This window comes from Magallana gigas, chromosome 7 (genome assembly GCF_963853765.1).
Source record: "Magallana gigas chromosome 7, xbMagGiga1.1, whole genome shotgun sequence".
Taxonomy (NCBI): Eukaryota; Metazoa; Mollusca; class Bivalvia; order Ostreida; family Ostreidae; genus Magallana; species Magallana gigas.
This window is the reverse complement of record NC_088859.1, coordinates 8,974,572-8,985,422: the sequence shown is the minus strand read 5'-3', so window position 1 is coordinate 8,985,422 and position 10,851 is coordinate 8,974,572. Positions and strand designations below refer to the sequence as shown.

The window sequence follows — 10,851 nt, the reverse complement described above, 5'->3', positions numbered from 1 at the left end:
GTACACTGTCTATCAGCAGGCTGTTCCAAGAGTGTCATACATCTAGGTGACCATGATGCTGTAGTTTGCCACAAGGTTACAGGCTATGTGCTACATTTTCATTTAATTAAATGAAGGTATTTATGTATCTCTTTATATAATTGTTTTATCAGATTTACCAGTAAACATTTTCTGATTGTTGCTTGGTTGTACAAAACAGAAACAATGTATATTTGCTTTGTGATCGTATTAGTGTAATTAGTTGCTTATGAAAAACTATATTGTACCTTCAAATTGGTATTAAATCATTTTTGTAACATTGAAAACAAAAAAAATCTTTAAAAGATTCCAAATTTGTTATAATTCTTTTAAAAATTATACAAATTATCTATATATGATCAAACATGTCGCAAAATTTAACTAAGGTTGGTGTTATTTGCCTGGGCAAATGTAATATGATTATGTAAAATAATATGTATAATCATTTTTCATAAGTATATAAATAAACATGGAACTATAAAAAAAGAAGAAATTGTGTTTAACATGATGTGTATTTAAGATTTTTAACATTTTCAAAGAATGCATGATTTTCTAATTATACGTTGGACACGTGCTTTTAAGCTACTTGGTCCAATTGTGTGTAATAATATATAGGCACTGTAAAACAATGAATAACAGTCCATTACTTCGAATTTGTTGTGTATTCATTAAATAACTGAAACAAAATCAAAGTATGAATACATGTAATATTTCTAAAATGAAATGATAGTCAAATAGTGTTAATAAAAACATTACTGAGAAATCTTCAATAAGACAAAAGTATTTTATTTACAAAAAAAAAAAAAAAAAAAAAAACTTGTGAATAAGGTATGTGTAAGGTTATCATTGTTTAGACGGGCTCTGCTGAAAGCAGAGTCCTGGCTGTAGGCTGGCAAATCGCCAATGTTACTATAAATAGCGCTACAGTAAAACACGGTTATAACGAACACGCTTACAATGAATTGACGCTTATAGCGAAGTGAGATTTTCATTCCCCGTGACTTTATTACACGTTGTAAACTTGACGGATATAACGAATTATGCTTATAACGAAGTAAAATTGTCTGTCCCTGGGACTTCGTTATAAGCGTGTTATACTGTACTTCAAATGTAAACAAAAAACCGAACAGCGTCAAAGTAAAAGCTTCCGCCATACCAAATAGTTACAGAAAGAGCCACGTTTTGTCAAAAGTTTTGGTTTTTTTTGTTTTATTTTTAATTTCGAGAGAATTGTCTATATTTTTAGGTTTCTCATAAATTTCGTGTTTAAAAAACAAGACTGCATGCATTTTGGACACGTACAATGCGCATGAATTGCCATGCACTACTTTGCTGGGCATTGAAGAAATGGGAATTGAGTTTATAATACTTTTTGCAAAATTTAAGGCAGCAACTGTTGAATTTTTTTCTACTAGACAGACATTTTTGTCTATAACCGCTTACAAAATTTGGTTGCTCTCTGACACTTTGCCGACATTAAAAGCATGAGAGAGAGAGAAAGAGAGAGATTTTCAGTCTTTAATACACAATATGCATATTGACACATCAAAAGAGCCCGGCTTTCAGTACTTTGATTTTTTTAAAAAGTTTTTACATTCAAACATTGCATATTAATTCGGAATGAGATCAACGATCCAACTGGATGAAAGTGCAGAATTTGTCAAGCTTGGAATTTCATACCATACGATAAATTTTGTGAAATCTATAATTGAAATGTAATTATAATTTCATGTCAAGTTGATTTACCTTAATATGTCAATGCATTTCTCAAGCAGTTACTACTGGTACTGTACCAGTTATCGGCTAAGACCAGTTATCGGCTAAACTGAGAGTTCGGGTTTATAGCACGCGACAATCCAAGATTTTTTTAATTCAGTCGTCTTTTTCGAATAAAGAAAAGTAAGTTTGCTTGAAAACTTTCTTGAATATGTTTTATACATGAGCTTAAACGATCATTGTTTACCGCTGATTTTACATCTTTGCACTTTCAGCAGTGGGGGACGTGACGTAATAAGTTAAAAATAGAATATTACCTCTTTGTGATACGTTATTATATCCCTTCTTTGATTTGACATATAAAATCGATACATTTAACATGTATAAACAAAAGGAATTCACGAATTTCCGAGAGATTCGTAGCGCAATTGAACGCCTGATTTCACAATTATGTATTGAATAGTGTGTATTTTTTTGGTAATTTGGTGTATTACCGTATGATAATAAACGAATTATTTTATGAGTTTTGTTTATAATGTATCATGACCCCAAATACTTTAGTCTGACCTCACAAGGGGCATAATACAAACTACATTTAGCAGAGTATAAAATCAACATGAACACGGATTTTTACTATGTTATAATCACGAACCCGATAACTGGTACAGTAAATCGTAAAAACTAGGAAAATTCGGGGCGTGCTTAAAAGCACAAAACAAGATGTTTTGGGTTCTAAATAATGATATAAACTAACAGATTGATAAATAAGGAGTTCACTTTTTAAAGTATGTCAAGTTTTATCCAAAAATATCAAGAAATAAGAAATTACGAAAAGAAAACGTTAAATTTTAGCCGATAACTGGTACAGTGCCAGTATAGTTATTTCATACCATCTGGCAGCATTTTGTGATATGTAAAAATAATTTCACGTCAAGTTGATTCACCTAAATATGTCAATTCACGAGAGACAAACTTGGCTGTGGTATATTCTTTCCTTTTCTGAAGTTCATAATTAGTAATCATGGACATCAAAAAAGCCTATTACAATGTAATTAGGTCGGGCAATTTTTCGTAAGTATGTCGAGGCAAGTTTCATGTGCATGTAATGAGAACGGTGTTTATTGTGCTACAATTGGAAACTTTGTCCGAGTCGAGCTGATGTTTCCATGTAAACAAAACGCAAATGACATTTTAATTACCGCCGGTAAAAGTCATTTAAATTGAGGGAAGAAATGAACAAGAAATAACATTTATTTGATTTTCCAAAGAATAAGAATTACCAGGACACTCAGGTGACCTTTTGCATTTGGTTATCGCCGTCGTCGTCTTTAACTTCTTCTTGAAAACATTGGGTGTTAGTTATTAGGATTTTTTAAAGCTTCTTTGGTTAAGAGAAGAGGAATGTAAATTTAGACTTTGTGCTTTTCTCTTCCCTTATGATTGGGTCCAAAACTGCAAAAAAGGACAAATAAAATCAATTTGATGTCAGAGTAAACCTAAATTAATGGTTTTAAAACTTTTCACAAATTGTTCCTCGTCTCTTGGTTTAACTTCTTGGATGGGGTTATTATGGCCATATACTGCATATAGTAAGGAAAATTAAATCTTATCTAATCATAGTTATGTATGATAAAATATTAATTCCCATTTAAATTGTGAAAAGCCATGACATGGAAAAGGGATTCAACTTTCGGTTGGAACGTCATGGCATTATAATTAAAATATAATGTTCAAATGTATTGATTTCTACATATGTTTAAGTAGACACATATAGATATCATTTTGGAATACTATTTCCCTTATTAAACATATAGTTTTTCATATTTTCACGTTCAAGTAGACACATACCGTTATCTTTAAAACATTCGGGAATACTACTTCATTTATTATACAATATTTCATATTTTCGCGTTTAACAAGTGTGATTGTTTTCGAACATTGTCTTCGGGTTACAGTGTAGACAAGGAATATGAAATAACATGCAGATCCTGCATTTGATTTGGTTTAAACGTTTGATCAATGACAGGCTATGTTTGGGCTATGATGCCCAGGTAACCATCAGGGGTTAGGTATTCAGTTTACCATCATATGGACTTCGGTACTCATGTGACCATTATGAGCTATGGTACTCGGGTGACCATCATATGGTTATGGTACTCAGATAACCGACAAATATGAACTATGCTACTCATTTGACTATTTGCGGTTGTGATATTCTGGTGACTGATGCTCATTTACTTGACAAATATGCACTATGCTTCTTAGGTGACCATTGTAGGCTTAAAATTGGTTCTCATGTAGCCAATATGGGCAATGCTACGTTTGTGTTTAAAATCCACTGTCTGACGGATATATCGCCTACTGTAGGGATTTAAATTCTAAAGTCTTTGGAAATTCGCTACAATTGATGTTTTGTCTTGTTTTTCATAAAAGCATATTGTGGCAACATTCTAGTAATATGGCACACAAATTTATTGAATTAAAGCCGATTATGAATTACAAATTGTTTCATGAAAATTTACCTATGATTTATACATGTTTTCAGTTTAATTTCATGATAATCCGTTGTTCAGTATCCATGTCCTTTAAACTACACCTATTATGTTTACAGGTCTTTTTTGGGACACTCTTCTTTATAAATTTGAAACAATGCAGGCTGGGTAGTTCTGGGATAGAGAGCAGACTATAATTGTTATCAAAACACAATTCACACCTATAGGTCCATTGATCTTTAAGGGAACCACCCATCAAGATTTGGCAACAAAAACTTCAAAAAACCTATGAAGCAGTAGCTGTTGTCAAACTGGCAATCATTAAAATGCATGAGTTAACAGTTTATACAAATCAAATAACATTGATTTCATTTGTAACATAAACAGATGCTTTTTAATCAAACTCAATGTTTGAAAACATTAATTGTTCCAATAAAATAATTAAATTTTTAGGTAAAAGAGATTGAGCATACCATCAAAATTATTTGGTCCCTAACAAATTGATTAATTCAAGTATTAGTGATATTCACATTTGACATAAATTTAGGAACCTCATAATTAGATAGTTAATATGTAAAAACGTTTATATAAAAAACTACATGTATACATTCTGAAAAAATAAAATGCGTTTAAGTTCCCTTCCTTATTTGATTTTGTGTAGTTTAATACTTTTGTACTATTGGAAGTATGACGGACAATGGATTGTGTACAGCTTTCTTATTCATATACACAATCATGAGAGTGTAATTGAAAAGTAATTTCAAGAACATGCCCTTTTGGAAGTAATTAATTAAATTACCATCACAAGTCTTTGAAAAATAGGTCAATTACACATTACTCTCAATAACATCAAAATTTGTAATTACACTCAATTACCATTACAAATTACCATTATCCCATCCCTGCTGCCAACATTTAGGCATGGCTGACACCCAATGTAGTTCAGTGTTGCATGATGTAATTGTGACTACCTACGACTATAAAATATGACATTTCTACGGACAACTGCACATAGTCAGATTAAAAGCACCCCAAAGTATCTTTCTGTAGAGTCATGGATTATCATTTCAGTTTTTGCGTCTTTTATTGGGTATTCTTTGCTGTTTGTTTGGTGAAATGTTGGCCATTGAACCACGAGAATGAAATGGCCACTCCGTCTACAAAAGAAGTCCCTGTATCGGAGCAGATGTTATTCAGGAACTTCATGGACGCGCTCGACAGATTAGATTATGATGAATATTCTGACATTTCATTTCATCCAATCGGTAAATTTTTGTTCGCATTTAGCCCTTTTTAAATGAGTCTTGGGGATTTTCCTATATTTTTTGAAAATATTTTTTTTCAAAACAGTTTAAAGGGACATGATCACGATTTTGGTCAAAAATTATTTTTCCGATTTTATTATTACAATGCTTTAGAAGGGCATTTTTAATAGGCAACAGAAATTTGAGTGTCATTTTGTTGAGTTACAAGCGAGTTACAGGGCTAGAAATTCTTCGCTGTGTAAACAAAGCGTTTATTACATTTTGAACGTTGAAGTAAAAATTTCAGTTTTTAATCGGATGTTTTTATTATTATGAACTATTTATCTATGCTTAAAATAAATAAAAAAAAGATAGAAAAATAAGTTGGAAAAAGATTTTTTACTGGTATATTGAACCTGTGTAAACAAAAAACAGGACACAAGCATTGTTTACATGACAAATAATTGTGAGCCGTGTATCTTGCTTATAACTCTACGAATGACTCTCAAATCTTATTATACCCCCGTTCCGAAGGAGAGGGGGTATACTGTTTTACCCTTGTGTGTCCGTCCGTCCGTCCGTCCGTCCGTCCGTCCGTCCGTCCGTCTGTCTGTCTGTCTGTCTCTCTGTCTGTCCGTCCGTAACAAAAATTTCTGTCGCATTTATCTCAGCAACTGTTTATTGCAGATGCTTGAAATTTTTACACAGTGTTTGTTAAGGCATGCCATATCGTGGGATATATTTTTGTACCAATCGGACGTCAACTTCCTGTTAAATGACCACTTTGCTTATTTTTTAACCAAAATTTTCAAACAAATTTTCGTCAAAGATTTCTCAGCAACTATTTATCGCAGATGCTTGAAATTTTTACACAATATTTGTATAGGCATGCCATATCGTGGGATATATTTTTGTACCAATCAGACGTCAACTTCCTGTTAAATGACCACTTTGTTTATTTTTAGCCAAAATTTTCAAGCAAATTTCCGTCAAAGATTTCTCAGCAACTGTTTATCGCAGATGCTTGAAATTTTTACACAGTATTTGTATAGACATGCCATATCGTGGGATATATTTTTGTACCAATCAGACGTCAACTTCCTGTTAAATGACCACTTTGTTTATTTTTAGCCAAAATTTTCAAGCAAATTTCCGTCAAAGATTTCTCAGCAACTGTTTATTGCAGATGCTTGAAATTTTTACACAATATTTGTATAGGCATGCCATATCGTGGGATATATTTTTGTACCAATCAGACGTCAACTTCCTGTTAAATGACCACTTTGTTTATTTTTAGCCAAAATTTTCAAGCAAATTTCCGTCAAAGATTTCTCAGCAACTGTTTATCGCAGATGCTTGAAATTTTTACACAGTATTTGTATAGACATGCCATATCGTGGGATATATTTTTGTACCAATCAGACGTCAACTTCCTGTTAAATGACCACTTTGTTTATTTTTAGCCAAAATTTTCAAGCAAATTTCCGTCAAAGATTTCTCAGCAACTGTTTATCGCAGATGCTTGAAATTTTTACAAAGTATTTGTATAGACATGCCATATCGTGGGATGTATTTTTGTACCAATCGGACGTCAACTTCCTGTTTAATGAAAATTTTGTTTATTTTTAGCCAAAATTTTCAAACAAATTTCCGTCAAAGATTTCTCAGCAACTGTTTATCGCAGATGATTGAAATTTTAACACACTTTTTGTTTTGGCATGCCATATTGTGGGATATATTTTTGCATATATCGGAAGTCAACTTCCTGTTAAATGACGACTTTGTTTATTTTTAGCCAAAATTTTCAAGCAAATTTTCGTCAAAGATTTCTCAGCAGTTATTGATAGCAGATACTTGAAATTTTTGCACAGTGTTTGTTAAGGCATGCAATATTGTGGGATATATTTTTGTACCAATCGGACGTCAACTTCCTGTTAAATGAGTACTTTGTTTATTTTAGCCAAAATTTTCAAACAAATTTTCCTCAAAGATTTCTCAGCAGCTATTTCACGCAGATGCTTGAAATTTTTAACACACTATTTGTTTAGGCATGCCATATTGTGGGATGTATTTTTGTACCAATCGGATGCCAGCTTTCTGTTAAATGTCGACTTTGCTTATTTTGCATATTCACATCAGAGCGGGGGTATCACTGGTGAGCATTGGCTCACAGATATCTTGTTTGATCATTAGAAATGACGTCTCAACTTACCGCTATGTACAAGATCCATAACAAGTGTGTACCTGAATATTTATCTCAGATTATTCCTAATTCTAGGAGTAACGATTCTGCATATAGAACAAGGAAGATTGAAAATTATAGTTTACATAGGTGTAGAACAGAATTATTTAAGAAATCATTTGTACCGGACACTATTCATTTGTGGAATACGTTAAGTATAGGGGTAAGAAATGAAACTTCTATACAAAGATTTAAGAGTTCATTATATAAATCTAAAAACATAGCTAATAAAGCTCCCTCTTTTTTTACACATGGTAAGCGCAAGTTAAATATAATACATACCAAGCTAAGACACCATTGCATACTCAATTATGATTTACACAAAATAAATATTATAGAAAGTGGTAATTGTCGGTGTGGATCACCCGAAGATGCCTACCATTTTTTCTTCAAATGCAAAAATTATACTATAGCCAGAAATGATTTTTTTTCTTAATCTGCTACAACTAGACAATTTTCATATAATTAATACTCATCTTTTATTATGGGGCGATGAGTCATTATCCCTTGATATTAACAAGCAATTATTCTAATTAGTTCAATTGTATATCAACGAAACTGGTAGATTTGTTTAATATAGTTTATGTACATGTTTCTTATTTTCGTATATATCACTGATAATATATTTTCATTTATCTTAAAAACAATTCTATATCATGTAATAACAGTTGTAAGTTTTTGGATAATTTTTCTAGTTCATGGTAAAGACCTAGTAAGTTGTCAGAACTTGTGTCCGAACCATTTGTATATGTATCTTATATATATGTATACAATAAAATATGTTCAAATCAAATCGTTAGAAATGCATTTCTAAAAGCATTGTAAATAATAAAAACATAAAAATAGAATTTGACCAAAAATTGTTACCATGCCGCTTTAAGCAATCGATCCAAGAGGAAGAATATTTATTTTCTCGGTCTCAGTGACTTGAATGGCTCTAATGTTATTTTAAACTTAGAGACAAAGTCTTGAACACGTTGTTGCAACATTGCAATCAATATTTAATACAATTTTGAAATACATAATTATTCAGTTTTTCCCGTTATAGAAATCTTAAACGGTGAGTTTGAATTCGATAGCAGCGAACTCCAGGCTGACCATGACGTCACAGGGGTGGATCTTATCATGAAGTTATCTACAAATTACTCCTGTCGGTTTGTCTGGGCGGGAAATGATATCAGTAAGAAATTTGACTTCTTATATTGCCAACAAATGACTTAAAAGTCTCGTTTTCTGGCCGCCATTTCAATTTAAATTGAATTATTGCCATTGTTCTAAAACAAAACAAAATTACATCGCCTATTACATTTACTATTGCCAAGAAGTGATGTACAAAATTTTCCGTTTATTCTGTAAGAAATCGTAATGTATTATATTTTTATTTTTTTTAGAAGTAGAATTACGTGGAAGACGCATCAACAGCTTTGTTCTCTTTGATTTTGATCACCTGTTAGTAATGGAGCGCTCCTCTGAACTGATTAAAATTCGATTGTTGCCATCACTTAACTGTCCCCTTCAAAACCAACCGACAAACTCGTTTTTGGTGATCTACAGGAACTTATCAAAAGGTCCTTTGCTTCAGAATTTACAGGAGTTGAGAATTTCAAGAATTAAACGAGATTCAAATACATTACCTCCGATATTTTCTAAGGACACTTATAAGCGTAAAAATAAAATAAAATCCAGCATCAAAGATCCCGGGTGTCACCTCGTTCCTTGGACCGTTGACTTTACCGGGTTGCAGTGGGATACATTTATCGTTGCTCCTGTTTGGTATGAGGCCAACGCTTGTCAAAGGACCAGCGCCAAATGTTTAGAAACACAAAAATGCAGCTTACCTTCAAAGAAACATTCAAATTATGAATATCTGAGACAGATCTACAGTACAAAACTTGGTGTTTCACCACCTGGGAACAGTTCTTGCAAACCATCTAAATACAGATCACTGACCATGCTGTTAATAGAACCTAAGAAATTCCGTGTAGAATTGAGAACCCTGCCTAACATGCAGGTGGTGGAGTGTGAGTGTGCTTGAATTGACCGGCGTTTTACTAACATAATGTTAAGAGGAAGAAACTCTACTTTACTATGATCTGATGTATGATTTTAAAAAGAAAAATCCACTATTAATCTTACTTTTCCGAGTAAATAGTGTAAAAAAAAACATGCCAAATTTTGTTTTGTTTTTAAAATTATAAAGGATATGTTTGTGAGAAAAGTGCTCAATAATCATTTATTTAAGGGATAAGGAATCATTCTCTGAGTATTTATGGGGTGATATTTTTGGTCGGGGCGTGATCAAATCAAATAAAGTTCGAAAGGCTTTAATCGTGGTCAGGGCGTGACAACTCTGACTATAATCCTCATTATATTTAATGAATGATTCCTTTTAACTTATCTTTATATAATTTTCAGCAACTTTACCAAAAAGATTCAAATTTTTGATGCTTTAAAATTTATTTTCAAATGACAATACGTCATTAAAATATTTTGCTTTATTGATGAACTGTATTGAACCATTCTTTACAAATTGTATTTGCAAATGCACTGAAAATGTTAAAAAAAAAAAAAAAAGTATTCAATTAAATATGCAGAAAAATAAAAAGTGAAAAAAAAAATCGAGAAAATGCAAGCCATGATTTTGTTTGAGACTCTGCCATTTTTTATCTACATAGCATCTATTGTGCATATATAGGTCCACCACTTTTATTCATTGAAAGGAAAAAGTAAAAAAAAAAAAACTAGAACGAAATTCACTTTTACAGGATATACAAAATCATCAATCAGTTGAATACTTATATTTGGATGTCGTCGGTCCTGTAACACACCAAGCGGTGCAGACAAATTGAGTGCCGCGCGCTAGGAGTAGGTATAATCTAATGATTATTTTTCAAAAGTATTAAATTGGCTATATAAGATGGAACGACATGTAAGTCAAAATTAATCTCTATTGCTATTTGTGGGAAACATGCTAAATTTTATATCGAATGAATTATTCAGCAGCATAAAAATGCTGTTGCTAAGGAAATATGGTGACTAAAGAAAATCTTTGAAAAGATTTTAATTGTTAAGAACGTCATAGCACCGGCCATTTTGTTTGCTAAAATTCAGTTTCGATCGACCAATCCACACTCTACAA

The 10,851-nt window shown here is 32.1% G+C and overlaps 1 non-coding gene across 1 annotated transcript; it reads left to right on the top strand.

Annotated features, from left to right (window-relative positions):
- Window positions 1-5,216: 5,216 nt before the first annotated feature.
- Window positions 5,217-9,493, top strand: LOC105322967 (uncharacterized). The gene is made up of 3 exons (XR_010707429.1): window positions 5,217-5,491; window positions 8,761-8,892; window positions 9,104-9,493. It is a non-coding gene; the product is annotated as an uncharacterized protein (transcript).
- Window positions 9,494-10,851: the final 1,358 nt, after the last annotated feature.